Genomic DNA, 21553 nt, shown 5'->3' with positions numbered 1-21553 from the left:
TTTTAAAAGTTTTTCAATAGTTAAAGCTTACAGCACCTGGCATTCCCATGTAGTCTCCCATCCAAGTACTAACCAGGCCCAAGCCTTCTTAGCTTCTGAGATCAGACAAGATTGGGCATTCTTCAGCTGGTTTGTCCGTACACAAACTCTGCTTGAAAATCTTGAACTTTAAAACCAAAAGGGCTTTGAAAACATTATAAAGTGCGAAAACTCCCGCTTTACTATCAAATTATGATGGAAAAAAAGGCAAAAAAAGCTAACAAAGCCATGTAAATACTTTCATTTTAAAAGTTTTTCAATAGTTAAAGCTTACAGCACCTGGTATTCCCATGTAGTCTCCCATCCAAGTACTAACCAGGCCCAAGCCTTCTTAGCTTCTGAGATCAGACAAGATTGGGCATTCTTCAGCTGGTTTGTCCGTACACAAACTCTGCTTGAAAATCTTGAACTTTAAACCAAAGGGGCTTGAACACATATCAAAGAGTGAAAACTCCCGCTTTACTGTCAAATTATGATGGAGAAAAGGCATAAAAGTTGGAGTGGTAAGCTTTTATTTGCAAAACAACAAGTTGAGATGTGAGAATCCCCTCTCACAAGCTGCACTGCTTAAAGGCAGTGTAAGAGACAGCTTAACCACCTTGTTGATGTTGGAGTAAGCATCTGGGTTACTTGTATTCACTATTTGGACCAAGTCATACACAGAAGAGGCTCCCAGGCGTTTTCCTGCCTGCTTTAAAGCGCATCCATTCTGTCACAGTGGTGTCTTTGTCAAGATGCAAGATGGCCTCATATTTCTTGAGAATGCTGCAAACAGTTATGTTTCCAAAAATGTGGAGGTCTTGCTTTTCCTGAGGCCATGTTGAAGGATCAAATACTAAGAAATGATCACATGACTTGAGGGAGTCATATCTGATTTCAAACTCTTCAATTAACCCCCTGAGTAAGTTTGTCTTGTCTCTGTCAGCATCAGCATTAGAAACAGTGTGTGCTCTGTAGTGGCCCTCACTATCAAGCAGAAGGGTGAACTGTCCAATGGCCACCATGAGTTCATCCTTACATTCTCCAATAATCAGCTTTTCCTTCTGAAACCTAATGGATGTGGTCTTTAAAATGTTGCCAATGTCAAGCATGTTTGACAGAAAGCATTGAAAACGCTCTGTACAGATATGCTGCAAGTCACTGTTATCACTCGTAGCCAGTTGCATTTTAATGGCTGGCAATAGTCTTGATATTTTTAACAGTGTTTCATGCCTCCATGCAGACCACCTGATATTATGAAACTTACCCAGCTTCACAAAGGGGATCCCATTTTCTTCACACAGCTTCTTCAGGGCAGCTATTTTTTTTGCTCCACCTTTTTGCAAATAAAACTGCAGCAGCTTGACCACGGAGCAATTAAATGTCTCACAGTAAGGAACGTTGCGATCAGCTGATTTTAAGCAATTCTCCAGTGTGTGTGCCGTGCACAGAATGTGCACAAGGGATTCTCTAACTGCAGCAAGTTGCCGGAGTTTTGGCACAACGCCGTTGTACATACCGACGTTGACAGCAGCCCCGTCTGTGCACACAGCGACCAACTTTGTTGCCCAGTCATTCAAGCCTGCGTTCTGGAAAAGTCTCACAAGTCCGTCTGTTATGGCCTGCGCGGTTCGATCAGTACCCAGTTCAATCAGTCCAAGAAAGTCCGACGTAAATTCTCCGTTGCTGGACACAGACACAATGTAAACGATTTCCTGCTCAGTTTTTGTGATGTCCTCAGATCCATCAAAAAGCAGCCCCCAAAATTCGGCAGACTGCAATTTGGCTCGTAACTCCCCGCTGATGGTGTGAGCGATGCTCTGCACGATTCGTGTGCCCCCTTCACGTGAATGATATGCAACTCCGACATTTATTCCTAGCCGCTTCAGTAAAGGAATATCCTCAGAATATGAAGACATGGGACGTGCGTGTTTAGCTTTATGGAAAGCGAGGAGAAAAATATTAGACAGAGCTTGCTGCTGTTCTTCATTTAGCTTGTCTCGCCATCTATTAAGCGGGCGACTGGACATTTCTTCTCGGCTAGCTTGTAGAGCACACAACAAAGAAACCTGAAGAGAAGTTAAAAAAAAAAAAAAAAAAAAAGAAAAAAGGGTGGGAAAACAAACTAAAGAAAGAAAGTACCCCTTAACTTACTTTAAAAAAGTTAACAAGTGATGTAAATACTTTCATTTAAAAGTCTTTACAATAGTTAAAGCTTACAGCACCTGGCATTCCCATGTAGTCTCCCATTCCCAGTACTAACCAGGCCCAGCCTTCTTAGCTTCTCGAGATCAGACAAGATTGGGCAATTCTTCAGCTGGATTGTCCGTAAGCAAACTCTGCTTGAAAATCTTGGACTTTAAACAAAAGGGACTTTGAAAACATTATAAAGTGCGAAAACTCCCGCTTTACTATCAAATTATGATGGAGAAAAAGGCAAAAAAGCCTAACAAAGCCATGTAAATACTTTCATTTTAAAAGTTTTTCAATAGTTAAAGCTTACAGCACCTGGCATTCCCATGTAGTCTCCCATCCAAGTACTAACCAGGCCCAAGCCTTCTTAGCTTCTGAGATCAGACAAGATTGGGCATTCTTCAGCTGGTTTGTCCGTACACAAACTCTGCTTGAAAATCTTGAACTTTAAACCAAAAGGGCTTTGAAAACATTATAAAGTGCGAAAACTCCCGCTTTACTATCAAATTATGATGGAAAAAAAGGCAAAAAAAGCTAACAAAGCCATGTAAATACTTTCATTTTAAAAGTTTTTCAATAGTTAAAGCTTACAGCACCTGGTATTCCCATGTAGTCTCCCATCCAAGTACTAACCAGGCCCAAGCCTTCTTAGCTTCTGAGATCAGACAAGATTGGGCATTCTTCAGCTGGTTTGTCCGTACACAAACTCTGCTTGAAAATCTTGAACTTTAAACCAAAGGGGCTTGAACACATATCAAAGAGTGAAAACTCCCGCTTTACTGTCAAATTATGATGGAGAAAAGGCATAAAAGTTGGAGTGGTAAGCTTTTATTTGCAAAACAACAAATAAAGTGCACACCTTCTAGAGGCAATGCAATACTGGGTCGATGAATAAAGCGGATGGAGCAGGCCCTATTGCCGACTCCCTGTTATAAAAATCCGCTTAATATGAAATATCAGATATTAAATTGACATCAGGGTGCGTAGCACCTGAAGGCCGAGGGCTGGAAAACCCCACCTAATCGATTCAGCTCCACCCCACTCCATAGCCAAGCCTGTGAATGATCGTTGTAGAGCACACACAGACAAAGAAACCTGAAGAGAAGTTAAAAAAAAAAAAAAAAAAAAAAAGAAAAAAGGCGGGAAAACATACTAAAGAAAGAAAGTACCCCTTAACTTACTTTAAAAAAGTTAACAAAGTGATGTAAATACTTTCATTTTAAAAGTCTTACAATAGTTAAAGCTTACAGCACCTGGCATTCCCATGTAGTCTCCCATTCAAGTACTAACCAGGCCCAAGCCTTCTTAGCTTCTGAGATCAGACAAGATTGGGCATTCTTCAGCTGGTTTGTCCGTACACAAACTCTGCTTGAAAATCTTGAACTTTAAACCAAAAGGGCTTTGAAAACATTATAAAGTGCGAAAACTCCCGCTTTACTATCAAATTATGATGGAAAAAAGGCAAAAAAAGCTAACAAAGCCATGTAAATACTTTCATTTTAAAAGTTTTTCAATAGTTAAAGCTTACAGCACCTGGTATTCCCATGTAGTCTCCCATCCAAGTACTAACCAGGCCCAAGCCTTCTTAGCTTCTGAGATCAGACAAGATTGGGCATTCTTCAGCTGGTTTGTCCGTACACAAACTCTGCTTGAAAATCTTGAACTTTAAACCAAAGGGGCTTGAACACATATCAAAGAGTGAAAACTCCCGCTTTACTGTCAAATTATGATGGAGAAAAGGCATAAAAGTTGGAGTGGTAAGCTTTTATTTGCAAAACAACAAATAAAGTGCACACCTTCTAGAGGCAATGCAATACTGGGTCGATGAATAAAGCGGATGGAGCAGGCCCTATTGCCGACTCCCTGTTATAAAAATCCGCTTAATATGAAATATCAGATATTAAATTGACATCAGGGTGCGTAGCACCTGAAGGCCGAGGGCTGGAAAACCCCACCTAATCGATTCAGCTCCACCCCACTCCATAGCCAAGCCTGTGAATGATCGTTGTAGAGCACACACAGACAAAGAAACCTGAAGAGAAGTTAAAAAAAAAAAAAAAAAAAAAAAGAAAAAAGGCGGGAAAACATACTAAAGAAAGAAAGTACCCCTTAACTTACTTTAAAAAAGTTAACAAAGTGATGTAAATACTTTCATTTTAAAAGTCTTTACAATAGTTAAAGCTTACAGCACCTGGCATTCCCATGTAGTCTCCCATCCAAGTACTAACCAGGCCCAAGCCTTCTTAGCTTCTGAGATCAGACAAGATTGGGCATTCTTCAGCTGGTTGTCCGTACAGCAAACTCTGCTTGAAAATCTTGAACTTTAAACCAAAAGGGCTTTGAAAACATTATAAAGTGCGAAAACTCCCGCTTTACTATCAAATTATGATGGAGAAAAGGCAAAAAAAGCTAACAAAGCCATGTAAATACTTTCATTTTAAAAGTTTTTCAATAGTTAAAGCTTACAGCACCTGGCATTCCCATGTAGTCTCCCATCCAAGTACTAACCAGGCCCAAGCCTTCTTAGCTTCTGAGATCAGACAAGATTGGGCATTCTTCAGCTGGTTTGTCCGTACACAAACTCTGCTTGAAAATCTTGAACTTTAAACCAAAAGGGCTTTGAAAACATTATAAAGTGCGAAAACTCCCGCTTTACTATCAAATTATGATGGAAAAAAAGGCAAAAAAAGCTAACAAAGCCATGTAAATACTTTCATTTTAAAAGTTTTTCAATAGTTAAAGCTTACAGCACCTGGTATTCCCATGTAGTCTCCCATCCAAGTACTAACCAGGCCCAAGCCTTCTTAGCTTCTGAGATCAGACAAGATTGGGCATTCTTCAGCTGGTTTGTCCGTACACAAACTCTGCTTGAAAATCTTGAACTTTAAACCAAAGGGGCTTGAACACATATCAAAGAGTGAAAACTCCCGCTTTACTGTCAAATTATGATGGAGAAAAGGCATAAAAGTTGGAGTGGTAAGCTTTTATTTGCAAAACAACAAATAAAGTGCACACCTTCTAGAGGCAATGCAATACTGGGTCGATGAATAAAGCGGATGGAGCAGGCCCTATTGCCGACTCCCTGTTATAAAAATCCGCTTAATATGACATATCAGATATTAAATTGACATCAGGGTGCGTAGCACCTGAAGGCCGAGGGCTGGAAAACCCCACCTAATCGATTCAGCTCCACCCCACTCCATAGCCAAGCCTGTGAATGATCGTTGTAGAGCACACACAGACAAAGAAACCTGAAGAGAAGTTAAAAAAAAAAAAAAAAAAAAAAAGAAAAAAGGCGGGAAAACATACTAAAGAAAGAAAGTACCCCTTAACTTACTTTAAAAAAGTTAACAAAGTGATGTAAATACTTTCATTTTAAAAGTCTTACAATAGTTAAAGCTTACAGCACCTGGCATTCCCATGTAGTCTCCCATTCAAGTACTAACCAGGCCCAAGCCTTCTTAGCTTCTGAGATCAGACAAGATTGGGCAATCTTCAGCTGGCATGTCCGTAAGCAAACTCTGCTTGAAAATCTTGGACTTTAAACAAAAGGACTTTGAAAACATTATAAAGTGCGAAAACTCCCGCTTTACTATCAAATTATGATGGAGAAAAGGCAAAAAAAGCTAACAAAGCCATGTAAATACTTTCATTTTAAAAGTTTTTCAATAGTTAAAGCTTACAGCACCTGGCATTCCCATGTAGTCTCCCATCCAAGTACTAACCAGGCCCAAGCCTTCTTAGCTTCTGAGATCAGACAAGATTGGGCATTCTTCAGCTGGTTTGTCCGTACACAAACTCTGCTTGAAAATCTTGAACTTTAAACCAAAAGGGCTTTGAAAACATTATAAAGTGCGAAAACTCCCGCTTTACTATCAAATTATGATGGAGAAAAAGGCAAAAAAAGCTAACAAAGCCATGTAAATACTTTCATTTTAAAAGTTTTTCAATAGTTAAAGCTTACAGCACCTGGCATTCCCATGTAGTCTCCCATCCAAGTACTAACCAGGCCCAAGCCTTCTTAGCTTCTGAGATCAGACAAGATTGGGCATTCTTCAGCTGGTTTGTCCGTACACAAACTCTGCTTGAAAATCTTGAACTTTAAACCAAAAGGGCTTTGAAAACATTATAAAGTGCGAAAACTCCCGCTTTACTATCAAATTATGATGGAAAAAAAGGCAAAAAAAGCTAACAAAGCCATGTAAATACTTTCATTTTAAAAGTTTTTCAATAGTTAAAGCTTACAGCACCTGGTATTCCCATGTAGTCTCCCATCCAAGTACTAACCAGGCCCAAGCCTTCTTAGCTTCTGAGATCAGACAAGATTGGGCATTCTTCAGCTGGTTTGTCCGTACACAAACTCTGCTTGAAAATCTTGAACTTTAAACCAAAGGGGCTTGAACACATATCAAAGAGTGAAAACTCCCGCTTTACTGTCAAATTATGATGGAGAAAAGGCATAAAAGTTGGAGTGGTAAGCTTTTATTTGCAAAACAACAAATAAAGTGCACACCTTCTAGAGGCAATGCAATACTGGGTCGATGAATAAAGCGGATGGAGCAGGCCCTATTGCCGACTCCCTGTTATAAAAATCCGCTTAATATGACATATCAGATATTAAATTGACATCAGGGTGCGTAGCACCTGAAGGCCGAGGGCTGGAAAACCCCACCTAATCGATTCAGCTCCACCCCACTCCATAGCCAAGCCTGTGAATGATCGTTGTAGAGCACACACAGACAAAGAAACCTGAAGAGAAGTTAAAAAAAAAAAAAAAAAAAAAAAAGAAAAAAGGCGGGAAAACATACTAAAGAAAGAAAGTACCCCTTAACTTACTTTAAAAAAGTTAACAAAGTGATGTAAATACTTTCATTTTAAAAGTCTTACAATAGTTAAAGCTTACAGCACCTGGCATTCCCATGTAGTCTCCCATTCAAGTACTAACCAGGCCCAAGCCTTCTTAGCTTCTGAGATCAGACAAGATTGGGCAATCTTCAGCTGGCATGTCCGTAAGCAAACTCTGCTTGAAAATCTTGGACTTTAAACAAAAGGACTTTGAAAACATTATAAAGTGCGAAAACTCCCGCTTTACTATCAAATTATGATGGAGAAAAGGCAAAAAAAGCTAACAAAGCCATGTAAATACTTTCATTTTAAAAGTTTTTCAATAGTTAAAGCTTACAGCACCTGGCATTCCCATGTAGTCTCCCATCCAAGTACTAACCAGGCCCAAGCCTTCTTAGCTTCTGAGATCAGACAAGATTGGGCATTCTTCAGCTGGTTTGTCCGTACACAAACTCTGCTTGAAAATCTTGAACTTTAAACCAAAAGGGCTTTGAAAACATTATAAAGTGCGAAAACTCCCGCTTTACTATCAAATTATGATGGAAAAAAGGCAAAAAAAGCTAACAAAGCCATGTAAATACTTTCATTTTAAAAGTTTTTCAATAGTTAAAGCTTACAGCACCTGGTATTCCCATGTAGTCTCCCATCCAAGTACTAACCAGGCCCAAGCCTTCTTAGCTTCTGAGATCAGACAAGATTGGGCATTCTTCAGCTGGTTTGTCCGTACACAAACTCTGCTTGAAAATCTTGAACTTTAAACCAAAGGGGCTTGAACACATATCAAAGAGTGAAAACTCCCGCTTTACTGTCAAATTATGATGGAGAAAAGGCATAAAAGTTGGAGTGGTAAGCTTTTATTTGCAAAACAACAAATAAAGTGCACACCTTCTAGAGGCAATGCAATACTGGGTCGATGAATAAAGCGGATGGAGCAGGCCCTATTGCCGACTCCCTGTTATAAAAATCCGCTTAATATGAAATATCAGATATTAAATTGACATCAGGGTGCGTAGCACCTGAAGGCCGAGGGCAGGAAAACCCCACCTAATCGATTCAGCTCCACCCCACTCCATAGCCAAGCCTGTGAATGATCGTTGTAGAGCACACACAGACAAAGAAACCTGAAGAGAAGTTAAAAAAAAAAAAAAAAAAAAAAGAAAAAAGGCGGGAAAACATACTAAAGAAAGAAAGTACCCCTTAACTTACTTTAAAAAAGTTAACAAAGTGATGTAAATACTTTCATTTTAAAAGTCTTACAATAGTTAAAGCTTACAGCACCTGGCATTCCCATGTAGTCTCCCATTCAAGTACTAACCAGGCCCAAGCCTTCTTAGCTTCTGAGATCAGACAAGATTGGGCAATCTTCAGCTGGCATGTCCGTAAGCAAACTCTGCTTGAAAATCTTGGACTTTAAACAAAAGGACTTTGAAAACATTATAAAGTGCGAAAACTCCCGCTTTACTATCAAATTATGATGGAGAAAAGGCAAAAAAAGCTAACAAAGCCATGTAAATACTTTCATTTTAAAAGTTTTTCAATAGTTAAAGCTTACAGCACCTGGCATTCCCATGTAGTCTCCCATCCAAGTACTAACCAGGCCCAAGCCTTCTTAGCTTCTGAGATCAGACAAGATTGGGCATTCTTCAGCTGGTTTGTCCGTACACAAACTCTGCTTGAAAATCTTGAACTTTAAACCAAAAGGGCTTTGAAAACATTATAAAGTGCGAAAACTCCCGCTTTACTATCAAATTATGATGGAAAAAAAGGCAAAAAAAGCTAACAAAGCCATGTAAATACTTTCATTTTAAAAGTTTTTCAATAGTTAAAGCTTACAGCACCTGGCATTCCCATGTAGTCTCCCATCCAAGTACTAACCAGGCCCAAGCCTTCTTAGCTTCTGAGATCAGACAAGATTGGGCATTCTTCAGCTGGTTTGTCCGTACACAAACTCTGCTTGAAAATCTTGAACTTTAAACCAAAGGGGCTTGAACACATATCAAAGAGTGAAAACTCCCGCTTTACTGTCAAATTATGATGGAGAAAAGGCATAAAAGTTGGAGTGGTAAGCTTTTATTTGCAAAACAACAAATAAAGTGCACACCTTCTAGAGGCAATGCAATACTGGGTCGATGAATAAAGCGGATGGAGCAGGCCCTATTGCCGACTCCCTGTTATAAAAATCCGCTTAATATGACATATCAGATATTAAATTGACATCAGGGTGCGTAGCACCTGAAGGCCGAGGGCTGGAAAACCCCACCTAATCGATTCAGCTCCACCCCACTCCATAGCCAAGCCTGTGAATGATCGTTGTAGAGCACACACAGACAAAGAAACCTGAAGAGAAGTTAAAAAAAAAAAAAAAAAAAAAAGAAAAAAGGCGGGAAAACATACTAAAGAAAGAAAGTACCCCTTAACTTACTTTAAAAAAGTTAACAAAGTGATGTAAATACTTTCATTTTAAAAGTCTTACAATAGTTAAAGCTTACAGCACCTGGCATTCCCATGTAGTCTCCCATTCAAGTACTAACCAGGCCCAAGCCTTCTTAGCTTCTGAGATCAGACAAGATTGGGCAATCTTCAGCTGGCATGTCCGTAAGCAAACTCTGCTTGAAAATCTTGGACTTTAAACAAAAGGACTTTGAAAACATTATAAAGTGCGAAAACTCCCGCTTTACTATCAAATTATGATGGAGAAAAGGCAAAAAAAGCTAACAAAGCCATGTAAATACTTTCATTTTAAAAGTTTTTCAATAGTTAAAGCTTACAGCACCTGGCATTCCCATGTAGTCTCCCATCCAAGTACTAACCAGGCCCAAGCCTTCTTAGCTTCTGAGATCAGACAAGATTGGGCATTCTTCAGCTGGTTTGTCCGTACACAAACTCTGCTTGAAAATCTTGAACTTTAAACCAAAAGGGCTTTGAAAACATTATAAAGTGCGAAAACTCCCGCTTTACTATCAAATTATGATGGAAAAAAAGGCAAAAAAAGCTAACAAAGCCATGTAAATACTTTCATTTTAAAAGTTTTTCAATAGTTAAAGCTTACAGCACCTGGTATTCCCATGTAGTCTCCCATCCAAGTACTAACCAGGCCCAAGCCTTCTTAGCTTCTGAGATCAGACAAGATTGGGCATTCTTCAGCTGGTTTGTCCGTACACAAACTCTGCTTGAAAATCTTGAACTTTAAACCAAAGGGGCTTGAACACATATCAAAGAGTGAAAACTCCCGCTTTACTGTCAAATTATGATGGAGAAAAGGCATAAAAGTTGGAGTGGTAAGCTTTTATTTGCAAAACAACAAATAAAGTGCACACCTTCTAGAGGCAATGCAATACTGGGTCGATGAATAAAGCGGATGGAGCAGGCCCTATTGCCGACTCCCTGTTATAAAAATCCGCTTAATATGACATATCAGATATTAAATTGACATCAGGGTGCGTAGCACCTGAAGGCCGAGGGCTGGAAAACCCCACCTAATCGATTCAGCTCCACCCCACTCCATAGCCAAGCCTGTGAATGATCGTTGTAGAGCACACACAGACAAAGAAACCTGAAGAGAAGTTAAAAAAAAAAAAAAAAAAAAAAGAAAAAAGGCGGGAAAACATACTAAAGAAAGAAAGTACCCCTTAACTTACTTTAAAAAAGTTAACAAAGTGATGTAAATACTTTCATTTTAAAAGTCTTACAATAGTTAAAGCTTACAGCACCTGGCATTCCCATGTAGTCTCCCATTCAAGTACTAACCAGGCCCAAGCCTTCTTAGCTTCTGAGATCAGACAAGATTGGGCAATCTTCAGCTGGCATGCACTCTAAAAACTGCTGGGTTAAAAACAACCCAATTTGGGTTATTTTGGTAACCCAGCGCTGGGTCAAAAAGGGACCAACCCAACGCTGGGTTATTTTGACCCAACAAGTTGGGTTACACGTTTAACCCAGCATGCTGGGTTGTGATTATTAACCCAACTATTAGTTAAAAATGACTACGCTGCTGGGTTGAATGGAACCCAAAATGGGTCAGAAATTTAATATAGAAACTTGTGATTAAAATTACTAAAATAAAAACAATTATACAGCAATACATATTTCAATAATGGAATTTTATTAATGACAAAACATGTAAAAAATGTGTCCATATGAACTTTTTTTTTCCATCTCCACCTCAACATTAAGACAATTTTTATGAAAATGTATCAAACTGTAGTCACAGTGTTTCTGGAATAAAGTCAGATTGAAGCCAAATTAACTTTAGAAAAACACAATTTGACATGTAAATGTAATGAAAAAAAGTTTTCTTATCATGCATAAACTAAGATATAAGAGTCATCTGTAAGAAACACACAACAAAGCAGGCATTAAGAACATCTATGCAGTAAGGATCAGATTTGGTCAAAATAAACTTGCAACTTTCCTAAAATGTGCACTCTGTAAAAAAAAAATAATAATACAATACTAGACACATCAAGCACAAGAAGAATCAGATACAAAATGAACAACTGCAAGTCTATTTGCTCTAATCACTGCAAAGTAATTGTACAACAATCAGGCATGAAGAGCTGTGCTATAAGCATAATTGGGTCTTACCCTGCTAGCTCATTCTTCAGCTTCTGAACCTTTGGAGGTAGCTCACTTCTACCTTAATTTCACATTGCCTGCTGAATGAAGGTAAACGTGTTTTCAAGCACTTTGGGTGCTGCAGGTGAAGTGCGTAGGTTAAGCCAAACAAGAAGCACATTGCTTGAGGTAGGTTGGTGAGTGCTTCCCTTGCCCTCTCGGTTGATGCCCAGTCTTGAGGGGTTGAGTTATGGCAATGCTGGGCTTGCTGAACTGTTGTCCTCATAATAGAGGATTCCCACAGGGATGTCCATGGAGTCTCCATAGACTCTACATAGTGCAAGAAACATGACAAAAAGAGAATATGCAGGTTAACAGCAATTTGTCTACAATCAACTGTATAGAATTATCTAATATTATAGATTTTGTAATTCAATGTGATTTTATGTTAGGCACTGTAAACAATCTATTTTGTGTGTTTATATATAGGCGTCTTTCATGTTGTGACAGTAGGTGGTATATTACACAATTTGATATTTGAATGGTACAAATGGAGAAAGGGTTTACTCACTGAACTGCTCTTGAAGAACATAGATCTCCAAGAATTATTGGAAGTCCTCTCAGGACAAGGCATCTAATGGCTGTTGGCTCTGTGCTCTGCAAAGTGGTATAAAACACACTTGAATGTAGAACAAAGGAAATAAATCTTATATCAGTTTATTTGTCCATATAGAGAAATACCACAAGAGAACAGTTTATGTATTGAACTAACCATCAATATCATTATGAGAAGAAAAGAGAAATATCAACCCACCGTTGTGTTGTAGCAGGTCAGCTAATTGCTTTTCTATCCGACCTGTCTTCCTCTTGAAATTTCCATCAAAATTGGACACAACCCATCAAGAACACCAAAGAACTCTTCTTTAAAATTTCTACCAACAATCCTGTTAAACTCCAGGTAAACCTGAAAAATATTAAATATGCTCAGTTTTGATATTCAGGCAGAGTTATTTATAACACAAATAAACCTCTCTGAACATCATATATGTAAAACAAATAAGAAAAAAAATACATTAAACGACACATCCACAAACCTGGTTTTCAGTCAAAAAAGCACTGGCCAGCGTTGGATCATCTGGTTGATGTCAGGCTCATCCTTTACAACCTCCTCTCGTCTAAGAACAAACATGATTCCTGATGCAAGCAAGGAAAGGGCTTAGTTCCTTCTTGCATAAGTTCCATATTTTAGCCTGTAACGTTTAAAAAACTGTGCTCTTCTCGCAGATAGTACTTGCATTTCCAAAGCATATTAAAGTGGCTTTAAACAAAACTAGTAGTGCAAAAAAAAAACTGGCATATGTTGAAAGTGGGTGTTTACTTTTTCAAACCTACATTGAAATAATTTGAATTCTACAAAACTGTATGTAGATAAGTAGAGAGCTACTCTAAAAACACATTGCTGCAAGTATCAAATGCTCACTGTTCCCTTAAGATGACCTCATAATTACATGCATGTTTCAAACTACAAATGTTCCAGCAGTTTCTAATTTGAATAGAGAAAACAACTCACCTTGTTCATCCACAAAATGGTTCTCGTTGCAGCAAGCAAAACTCCTTTTAAAATAAAAAGTCCAAACTTGAGAGAAACAGACAAATGTAGACAGAAAGGTATACTTCTAAAATACAACATTGTATATGCAAAATAAAGCTTACCTATCTCCGTGTGAGTGAGTACACACAAATTGCTGGCCCCAATGCAGTCGCAAGATATTAAGCATTGTTAGCATAGCAAGTGTTAGTTAGCAAGAAAAAAAATTCTCCTCTGTCCTTCTACCCGCAGCTTTTGCCTCAGAATTTTTTTCCGCCCGTCTCCTAACCCCGCGGCTTTCGCTCATAAAATAATTTTTTCGCCCTTCAGAAAATTTTTTTTTTCGCCCCTCAGAAACTAAAGACGGTGCAAAGACAATGGCGGCTCCTCTCGCTGATGTCCCAGGTAGTTGACGTGACGTGCGTGCTCTCTTTCAGGTCCGCGTTCCCAACCCAGCACCGCTGGGTTACAGATCGAGACCGATTTTCAACCCAAATTGGGTTAAATCAACCCAACAACAGACTCAACCCAGCATTTGGGTTGAAAAAACAACCCAGCGTTTTTTAGAGTGTGTCCGTAAGCAAACTCTGCTTGAAAATCTTGGACTTTAAACAAAAGGACTTTGAAAACATTATAAAGTGCGAAAACTCCCGCTTTACTATCAAATTATGATGGAGAAAAGGCAAAAAAAGCTAACAAAGCCATGTAAATACTTTCATTTTAAAAGTTTTTCAATAGTTAAAGCTTACAGCACCTGGCATTCCCATGTAGTCTCCCATCCAAGTACTAACCAGGCCCAAGCCTTCTTAGCTTCTGAGATCAGACAAGATTGGGCATTCTTCAGCTGGTTTGTCCGTACACAAACTCTGCTTGAAAATCTTGAACTTTAAACCAAAAGGGCTTTGAAAACATTATAAAGTGCGAAAACTCCCGCTTTACTATCAAATTATGATGGAGAAAAGGCAAAAAAAGCTAACAAAGCCATGTAAATACTTTCATTTTAAAAGTTTTTCAATAGTTAAAGCTTACAGCACCTGGCATTCCCATGTAGTCTCCCATCCAAGTACTAACCAGGCCCAAGCCTTCTTAGCTTCTGAGATCAGACAAGATTGGGCATTCTTCAGCTGGTTTGTCCGTACACAAACTCTGCTTGAAAATCTTGAACTTTAAACCAAAAGGGCTTTGAAAACATTATAAAGTGCGAAAACTCCCGCTTTACTATCAAATTATGATGGAAAAAAAGGCAAAAAAAGCTAACAAAGCCATGTAAATACTTTCATTTTAAAAGTTTTTCAATAGTTAAAGCTTACAGCACCTGGTATTCCCATGTAGTCTCCCATCCAAGTACTAACCAGGCCCAAGCCTTCTTAGCTTCTGAGATCAGACAAGATTGGGCATTCTTCAGCTGGTTTGTCCGTACACAAACTCTGCTTGAAAATCTTGAACTTTAAACCAAAGGGGCTTGAACACATATCAAAGAGTGAAAACTCCCGCTTTACTGTCAAATTATGATGGAGAAAAGGCATAAAAGTTGGAGTGGTAAGCTTTTATTTGCAAAACAACAAATAAAGTGCACACCTTCTAGAGGCAATGCAATACTGGGTCGATGAATAAAGCGGATGGAGCAGGCCCTATTGCCGACTCCCTGTTATAAAAATCCGCTTAATATGAAATATCAGATATTAAATTGACATCAGGGTGCGTAGCACCTGAAGGCCGAGGGCTGGAAAACCCCACCTAATCGATTCAGCTCCACCCCACTCCATAGCCAAGCCTGTGAATGATCGTTGTAGAGCACACACAGACAAAGAAACCTGAAGAGAAGTTAAAAAAAAAAAAAAAAAAAAAGAAAAAAGGCGGGAAAACATACTAAAGAAAGAAAGTACCCCTTAACTTACTTTAAAAAAGTTAACAAAGTGATGTAAATACTTTCATTTTAAAAGTCTTACAATAGTTAAAGCTTACAGCACCTGGCATTCCCATGTAGTCTCCCATTCAAGTACTAACCAGGCCCAAGCCTTCTTAGCTTCTGAGATCAGACAAGATTGGGCAATCTTCAGCTGGCATGTCCGTAAGCAAACTCTGCTTGAAAATCTTGGACTTTAAACAAAAGGACTTTGAAAACATTATAAAGTGCGAAAACTCCCGCTTTACTATCAAATTATGATGGAGAAAAGGCAAAAAAAGCTAACAAAGCCATGTAAATACTTTCATTTTAAAAGTTTTTCAATAGTTAAAGCTTACAGCACCTGGCATTCCCATGTAGTCTCCCATCCAAGTACTAACCAGGCCCAAGCCTTCTTAGCTTCTGAGATCAGACAAGATTGGGCATTCTTCAGCTGGTTTGTCCGTACACAAACTCTGCTTGAAAATCTTGAACTTTAAACCAAAAGGGCTTTGAAAACATTATAAAGTGCGAAAACTCCCGCTTTACTATCAAATTATGATGGAAGAAAAAGGCAAAAAAAGCTAACAAAGCCATGTAAATACTTTCATTTTAAAAGTTTTTCAATAGTTAAAGCTTACAGCACCTGGTATTCCCATGTAGTCTCCCATCCAAGTACTAACCAGGCCCAAGCCTTCTTAGCTTCTGAGATCAGACAAGATTGGGCATTCTTCAGCTGGTTTGTCCGTACACAAACTCTGCTTGAAAATCTTGAACTTTAAACCAAAAGGGCTTTGAAAACATTATAAAGTGCGAAAACTCCCGCTTTACTATCAAATTATGATGGAGAAAAGGCAAAAAAAGCTAACAAAGCCATGTAAATACTTTCATTTTAAAAGTTTTTCAATAGTTAAAGCTTACAGCACCTGGTATTCCCATGTAGTCTCCCATCCAAGTACTAACCAGGCCCAAGCCTTCTTAGCTTCTGAGATCAGACAAGATTGGGCATTCTTCAGCTGGTTTGTCCGTACACAAACTCTGCTTGAAAATCTTGAACTTTAAACCAAAGGGGCTTGAACACATATCAAAGAGTGAAAACTCCCGCTTTACTGTCAAATTATGATGGAGAAAAGGCATAAAAGTTGGAGTGGTAAGCTTTTATTTGCAAAACAACAAATAAAGTGCACACCTTCTAGAGGCAATGCAATACTGGGTCGATGAATAAAGCGGATGGAGCAGGCCCTATTGCCGACTCCCTGTTATAAAAATCCGCTTAATATGAAATATCAGATATTAAATTGACATCAGGGTGCGTAGCACCTGAAGGCCGAGGGCTGGAAAACCCCACCTAATCGATTCAGCTCCACCCCACTCCATAGCCAAGCCTGTGAATGATCGTTGTAGAGCACACACAGACAAAGAAACCTGAAGAGAAGTTAAAAAAAAAAAAAAAAAAAAAAAAAAGAAAAAAGGCGGGAAAACATACTAAAGAAAGAAAGTACCCCTTAACTTACTTTAAAAAAGTTAACAAAGTGATGTAAATACTTTCATTTTAAAAGTCTTACAATAGTTAAAGCTTACAGCACCTGGCATTCCCATGTAGTCTCCCATTCAAGTACTAACCAGGCCCAAGCCTTCTTAGCTTCTGAGATCAGACAAGATTGGGCAATCTTCAGCTGGCATGTCCGTAAGCAAACTCTGCTTGAAAATCTTGGACTTTAAACAAAAGGACTTTGAAAACATTATAAAGTGCGAAAACTCCCGCTTTACTATCAAATTATGATGGAGAAAAGGCAAAAAAAGCTAACAAAGCCATGTAAATACTTTCATTTTAAAAGTTTTTCAATAGTTAAAGCTTACAGCACCTGGCATTCCCATGTAGTCTCCCATCCAAGTACTAACCAGGCCCAAGCCTTCTTAGCTTCTGAGATCAGACAAGATTGGGCATTCTTCAGCTGGTTTGTCCGTACACAAACTCTGCTTGAAAATCTTGAACTTTAAACCAAAAGGGCTTTGAAAACATTATAAAGTGCGAAAACTCCCGCTTTACTATCAAATTATGATGGAAGAAAAGGCAAAAAAAGCTAACAAAGCCATGTAAATACTTTCATTTTAAAAGTTTTTCAATAGTTAAAGCTTACAGCACCTGGTATTCCCATGTAGTCTCCCATCCAAGTACTAACCAGGCCCAAGCCTTCTTAGCTTCTGAGATCAGACAAGATTGGGCATTCTTCAGCTGGTTTGTCCGTACACAAACTCTGCTTGAAAATCTTGAACTTTAAACCAAAAGGGCTTTGAAAACATTATAAAGTGCGAAAACTCCCGCTTTACTATCAAATTATGATGGAGAAAAGGCAAAAAAAGCTAACAAAGCCATGTAAATACTTTCATTTTAAAAGTTTTTCAATAGTTAAAGCTTACAGCACCTGGTATTCCCATGTAGTCTCCCATCCAAGTACTAACCAGGCCCAAGCCTTCTTAGCTTCTGAGATCAGACAAGATTGGGCATTCTTCAGCTGGTTTGTCCGTACACAAACTCTGCTTGAAAATCTTGAACTTTAAACCAAAGGGGCTTGAACACATATCAAAGAGTGAAAACTCCCGCTTTACTGTCAAATTATGATGGAGAAAAGGCATAAAAGTTGGAGTGGTAAGCTTTTATTTGCAAAACAACAAATAAAGTGCACACCTTCTAGAGGCAATGCAATACTGGGTCGATGAATAAAGCGGATGGAGCAGGCCCTATTGCCGACTCCCTGTTATAAAAATCCGCTTAATATGAAATATCAGATATTAAATTGACATCAGGGTGCGTAGCACCTGAAGGCCGAGGGCTGGAAAACCCCACCTAATCGATTCAGCTCCACCCCACTCCATAGCCAAGCCTGTGAATGATCGTTGTAGAGCACACACAGACAAAGAAACCTGAAGAGAAGTTAAAAAAAAAAAAAAAAAAAAAAAGAAAAAAGGCGGGAAAACATACTAAAGAAAGAAAGTACCCCTTAACTTACTTTAAAAAAGATAACAAAGTGATGTAAATACTTTCATTTTAAAAGTCTTACAATAGTTAAAGCTTACAGCACCTGGCATTCCCATGTAGTCTCCCATTCAAGTACTAACCAGGCCCAAGCCTTCTTAGCTTCTGAGATCAGACAAGATTGGGCAATCTTCAGCTGGCATGTCCGTAAGCAAACTCTGCTTGAAAATCTTGGACTTTAAACAAAAGGACTTTGAAAACATTATAAAGTGCGAAAACTCCCGCTTTACTATCAAATTATGATGGAGAAAAGGCAAAAAAAGCTAACAAAGCCATGTAAATACTTTCATTTTAAAAGTTTTTCAATAGTTAAAGCTTACAGCACCTGGCATTCCCATGTAGTCTCCCATCCAAGTACTAACCAGGCCCAAGCCTTCTTAGCTTCTGAGATCAGACAAGATTGGGCATTCTTCAGCTGGTTTGTCCGTACACAAACTCTGCTTGAAAATCTTGAACTTTAAACCAAAAGGGCTTTGAAAACATTATAAAGTGCGAAAACTCCCGCTTTACTATCAAATTATGATGGAGAAAAAGGCAAAAAAAGCTAACAAAGCCATGTAAATACTTTCATTTTAAAAGTTTTTCAATAGTTAAAGCTTACAGCACCTGGTATTCCCATGTAGTCTCCCATCCAAGTACTAACCAGGCCCAAGCCTTCTTAGCTTCTGAGATCAGACAAGATTGGGCATTCTTCAGCTGGTTTGTCCGTACACAAACTCTGCTTGAAAATCTTGAACTTTAAACCAAAAGGGCTTTGAAAACATTATAAAGTGCGAAAACTCCCGCTTTACTATCAAATTATGATGGAAAAAAGGCAAAAAAAAGCTAACAAAGCCATGTAAATACTTTCATTTTAAAAGTTTTTCAATAGTTAAAGCTTACAGCACCTGGTATTCCCATGTAGTCTCCCATCCAAGTACTAACCAGGCCCAAGCCTTCTTAGCTTCTGAGATCAGACAAGATTGGGCATTCTTCAGCTGGTTTGTCCGTACACAAACTCTGCTTGAAAATCTTGAACTTTAAACCAAAGGGGCTTGAACACATATCAAAGAGTGAAAACTCCCGCTTTACTGTCAAATTATGATGGAGAAAAGGCATAAAAGTTGGAGTGGTAAGCTTTTATTTGCAAAACAACAAATAAAGTGCACACCTTCTAGAGGCAATGCAATACTGGGTCGATGAATAAAGCGGATGGAGCAGGCCCTATTGCCGACTCCCTGTTATAAAAATCCGCTTAATATGAAATATCAGATATTAAATTGACATCAGGGTGCGTAGCACCTGAAGGCCGAGGGCTGGAAAACCCCACCTAATCGATTCAGCTCCACCCCACTCCATAGCCAAGCCTGTGAATGATCGTTGTAGAGCACACACAGACAAAGAAACCTGAAGAGAAGTTAAAAAAAAAAAAAAAAAAAGAAAAAAGGCGGGAAAACATACTAAAGAAAGAAAGTACCCCTTAACTTACTTTAAAAAAGTTAACAAAGTGATGTAAATACTTTCATTTTAAAAGTCTTACAATAGTTAAAGCTTACAGCACCTGGCATTCCCATGTAGTCTCCCATTCAAGTACTAACCAGGCCCAAGCCTTCTTAGCTTCTGAGATCAGACAAGATTGGGCAATCTTCAGCTGGCATGTCCGTAAGCAAACTCTGCTTGAAAATCTTGGACTTTAAACAAAAGGACTTTGAAAACATTATAAAGTGCGAAAACTCCCGCTTTACTATCAAATTATGATGGAGAAAAGGCAAAAAAGCTAACAAAGCCATGTAAATACTTTCATTTTAAAAGTTTTTCAATAGTTAAAGCTTACAGCACCTGGTATTCCCATGTAGTCTCCCATCCAAGTACTAACCAGGCCCAAGCCTTCTTAGCTTCTGAGATCAGACAAGATTGGGCATTCTTCAGCTGTTTGTCCGTACACAAACTCTGCTTGAAAATCTTGAACTTTAAACCAAAGGGGCTTGAACACATATCAAAGAGTGAAAACTCCCGCTTTACTGTCAAATTATGATGGAGAAAAGGCATAAAAGTTGGAGTGGTAAGCTTTTATTTGCAAAACAACAAATAAAGTGCACACCTTCTAGAGGCAATGCAATACTGGGTCGATGAATAAAGCGGATGGAGCAGGCCCTATTGCCGACTCCCTGTTATAAAAATCCGCTTAATATGAAATATCAGATATTAAATTGACATCAGGGTGCGTAGCACCTGAAGGCCGAGGGCTGGAAAACCCCACCTAATCGATTCAGCTCCACCCCACTCCATAGCCAAGCCTGTGAATGATCGTTGTAGAGCACACACAGACAAAGAAACCTGAAGAGAAGTTAAAAAAAAAAAAAAAAAAAAAGAAAAAAGGCGGGAAAACATACTAAAGAAAGAAAGTACCCCTTAACTTACTTTAAAAAAGTTAACAAAGTGATGTAAATACTTTCATTTTAAAAGTCTTACAATAGTTAAAGCTTACAGCACCTGGCATTCCCATGTAGTCTCCCATTCAAGTACTAACCAGGCCCAAGCCTTCTTAGCTTCTGAGATCAGACAAGATTGGGCAATCTTCAGCTGGCATGTCCGTAAGCAAACTCTGCTTGAAAATCTTGGACTTTAAACAAAAGGGCTTTGAAAACATTATAAAGTGCGAAAACTCCCGCTTTACTATCAAATTATGATGGAGAAAAGGCAAAAAAAGCTAACAAAGCCATGTAAATACTTTCATTTTAAAAGTTTTTCAATAGTTAAAGCTTACAGCACCTGGTATTCCCATGTAGTCTCCCATCCAAGTACTAACCAGGCCCAAGCCTTCTTAGCTTCTGAGATCAGACAAGATTGGGCATTCTTCAGCTGGTTGTCCGTACACAAACTCTGCTTGAAAATCTTGAACTTTAAACCAAAGGGGCTTGAACACATATCAAGAGTGAAAACTCCCGCTTTACTGTCAAATTATGATGGAGAAAAGGCATAAAAGTTGGAGTGGTAAGCTTTTATTTGCAAAACAACAAATAAAGTGCACACCTTCTAGAGCAATGCAATACTGGGTCGATGAATAAAGCGGATGGAGCAGGCCCTATTGCCGACTCCCCTGTTATAAAAAATCCGCTTAATATGAAATATCAGATATTAAATTGACATCAGGGTGCGTAGCACCTGAAGGCCGAGGGCTGGAAAACCCCACTAATCGATTTCAGCTCCACCCCCACTCCATAGCCAAGCCTGTGAATGATCGTTGTAGAGCACACACAGACAAAGAAACCTGAAGAGAGTTAAAAAAAAAAAAAAAAAAAAAAAAGAAAAAGGGCGGAAAACATACTAAAAAAGAAAGTACCCCTTAACTTACTTTAAAAAAGTTAACAAAGTGATGTAAATACTTTCATTTTAAAAGTCTTACAATAGTTAAAGCTTACACCACCTGGCATTCCCATGTAGTCCTCCCCAT

The 21553-nt window shown here is 38.7% G+C and overlaps 37 pseudogenes; all 37 read right to left on the bottom strand.

Moving 5' to 3' along the window:
• Positions 1–24: 24 nt before the first annotated feature.
• Positions 25–143, bottom strand: LOC114779985 (uncharacterized; annotated as a pseudogene).
• A 163-nt stretch (positions 144–306) lies between these two features.
• On the bottom strand, positions 307–425 carry LOC114779960 (uncharacterized; annotated as a pseudogene).
• A 2089-nt stretch (positions 426–2514) lies between these two features.
• On the bottom strand, positions 2515–2633 carry LOC114779984 (uncharacterized; annotated as a pseudogene).
• A 162-nt stretch (positions 2634–2795) lies between these two features.
• LOC114779958 (uncharacterized) lies at positions 2796–2914 on the bottom strand (annotated as a pseudogene).
• Positions 2915–3732: 818 nt separating this feature from the next.
• Positions 3733–3851, bottom strand: LOC114779957 (uncharacterized; annotated as a pseudogene).
• Positions 3852–4670: 819 nt separating this feature from the next.
• LOC114779983 (uncharacterized) lies at positions 4671–4789 on the bottom strand (annotated as a pseudogene).
• A 162-nt stretch (positions 4790–4951) lies between these two features.
• On the bottom strand, positions 4952–5070 carry LOC114779956 (uncharacterized; annotated as a pseudogene).
• A 538-nt stretch (positions 5071–5608) lies between these two features.
• LOC114779944 (uncharacterized) lies at positions 5609–5727 on the bottom strand (annotated as a pseudogene).
• Positions 5728–5887: 160 nt separating this feature from the next.
• On the bottom strand, positions 5888–6006 carry LOC114779982 (uncharacterized; annotated as a pseudogene).
• Positions 6007–6168: 162 nt separating this feature from the next.
• On the bottom strand, positions 6169–6287 carry LOC114779981 (uncharacterized; annotated as a pseudogene).
• Positions 6288–6449: 162 nt separating this feature from the next.
• LOC114779955 (uncharacterized) lies at positions 6450–6568 on the bottom strand (annotated as a pseudogene).
• Positions 6569–7107: 539 nt separating this feature from the next.
• Positions 7108–7226, bottom strand: LOC114779943 (uncharacterized; annotated as a pseudogene).
• A 160-nt stretch (positions 7227–7386) lies between these two features.
• Positions 7387–7505, bottom strand: LOC114779980 (uncharacterized; annotated as a pseudogene).
• Positions 7506–7666: 161 nt separating this feature from the next.
• Positions 7667–7785, bottom strand: LOC114779954 (uncharacterized; annotated as a pseudogene).
• Positions 7786–8322: 537 nt separating this feature from the next.
• LOC114779942 (uncharacterized) lies at positions 8323–8441 on the bottom strand (annotated as a pseudogene).
• Positions 8442–8601: 160 nt separating this feature from the next.
• Positions 8602–8720, bottom strand: LOC114779979 (uncharacterized; annotated as a pseudogene).
• Positions 8721–8882: 162 nt separating this feature from the next.
• On the bottom strand, positions 8883–9001 carry LOC114779978 (uncharacterized; annotated as a pseudogene).
• A 537-nt stretch (positions 9002–9538) lies between these two features.
• On the bottom strand, positions 9539–9657 carry LOC114779941 (uncharacterized; annotated as a pseudogene).
• Positions 9658–9817: 160 nt separating this feature from the next.
• LOC114779977 (uncharacterized) lies at positions 9818–9936 on the bottom strand (annotated as a pseudogene).
• A 162-nt stretch (positions 9937–10098) lies between these two features.
• On the bottom strand, positions 10099–10217 carry LOC114779953 (uncharacterized; annotated as a pseudogene).
• A 3723-nt stretch (positions 10218–13940) lies between these two features.
• Positions 13941–14059, bottom strand: LOC114779976 (uncharacterized; annotated as a pseudogene).
• A 161-nt stretch (positions 14060–14220) lies between these two features.
• LOC114779973 (uncharacterized) lies at positions 14221–14339 on the bottom strand (annotated as a pseudogene).
• A 162-nt stretch (positions 14340–14501) lies between these two features.
• On the bottom strand, positions 14502–14620 carry LOC114779952 (uncharacterized; annotated as a pseudogene).
• Positions 14621–15156: 536 nt separating this feature from the next.
• On the bottom strand, positions 15157–15275 carry LOC114779986 (uncharacterized; annotated as a pseudogene).
• Positions 15276–15435: 160 nt separating this feature from the next.
• Positions 15436–15554, bottom strand: LOC114779972 (uncharacterized; annotated as a pseudogene).
• Positions 15555–15717: 163 nt separating this feature from the next.
• On the bottom strand, positions 15718–15836 carry LOC114779950 (uncharacterized; annotated as a pseudogene).
• A 161-nt stretch (positions 15837–15997) lies between these two features.
• LOC114779949 (uncharacterized) lies at positions 15998–16116 on the bottom strand (annotated as a pseudogene).
• Positions 16117–16657: 541 nt separating this feature from the next.
• Positions 16658–16776, bottom strand: LOC114779974 (uncharacterized; annotated as a pseudogene).
• A 160-nt stretch (positions 16777–16936) lies between these two features.
• LOC114779971 (uncharacterized) lies at positions 16937–17055 on the bottom strand (annotated as a pseudogene).
• A 162-nt stretch (positions 17056–17217) lies between these two features.
• LOC114779948 (uncharacterized) lies at positions 17218–17336 on the bottom strand (annotated as a pseudogene).
• A 161-nt stretch (positions 17337–17497) lies between these two features.
• Positions 17498–17616, bottom strand: LOC114779947 (uncharacterized; annotated as a pseudogene).
• Positions 17617–18154: 538 nt separating this feature from the next.
• LOC114779963 (uncharacterized) lies at positions 18155–18273 on the bottom strand (annotated as a pseudogene).
• Positions 18274–18433: 160 nt separating this feature from the next.
• Positions 18434–18552, bottom strand: LOC114779970 (uncharacterized; annotated as a pseudogene).
• Positions 18553–18714: 162 nt separating this feature from the next.
• LOC114779946 (uncharacterized) lies at positions 18715–18833 on the bottom strand (annotated as a pseudogene).
• A 162-nt stretch (positions 18834–18995) lies between these two features.
• Positions 18996–19114, bottom strand: LOC114779945 (uncharacterized; annotated as a pseudogene).
• Positions 19115–19648: 534 nt separating this feature from the next.
• Positions 19649–19767, bottom strand: LOC114779951 (uncharacterized; annotated as a pseudogene).
• An 813-nt stretch (positions 19768–20580) lies between these two features.
• On the bottom strand, positions 20581–20699 carry LOC114779935 (uncharacterized; annotated as a pseudogene).
• Between the last annotated feature and the right edge of the window lie 854 nt (positions 20700–21553).

Source organism: Denticeps clupeoides, unplaced genomic scaffold (genome assembly GCF_900700375.1).
Source record: "Denticeps clupeoides unplaced genomic scaffold, fDenClu1.1, whole genome shotgun sequence".
In the NCBI taxonomy this organism is placed as follows: domain Eukaryota; kingdom Metazoa; phylum Chordata; class Actinopteri; order Clupeiformes; family Denticipitidae; genus Denticeps; species Denticeps clupeoides.
The sequence above is the reverse complement of the archived record's forward strand: the minus strand, read 5'-3'. Positions and strand labels throughout refer to the sequence as shown.